Raw genomic sequence first — 313 nt, 5'->3', positions numbered from 1 at the left:
GAAGGTGGCCCAGAAATCCCCCCTGCTCCCGACCCCTGAATTCAGCAGGGTCCCCCCACGAGCCCGGATTTCTGCCTTGGTGAAGTTGGTACTTGCTGAAACTTCATACAACGGAAGTTTTCATTCACTTGGTTGCATGAAATGATGTTGAAAATGCAACTTGAAATGAAAGAAAGTCTTTGAAATGACACGGAAAAGGGGTAGCACGACCGGTTTATAAGTGTCTGAGCTATAAAAGCAATTAACTCCACTCTTCATGCTGCCTGAAGATGTGTACTCTACACTGTATTGAAAAAAAACACATATATATATA

This window comes from Merops nubicus, unplaced genomic scaffold, assembly GCF_000691845.1.
Source record: "Merops nubicus isolate BGI_N331 unplaced genomic scaffold, ASM69184v1 scaffold5748, whole genome shotgun sequence".
Lineage (NCBI taxonomy): Eukaryota > Metazoa > Chordata > Aves > Coraciiformes > Meropidae > Merops > Merops nubicus.
The sequence above is the reverse complement of the archived record's forward strand: the minus strand, read 5'-3'. Positions refer to the sequence as shown.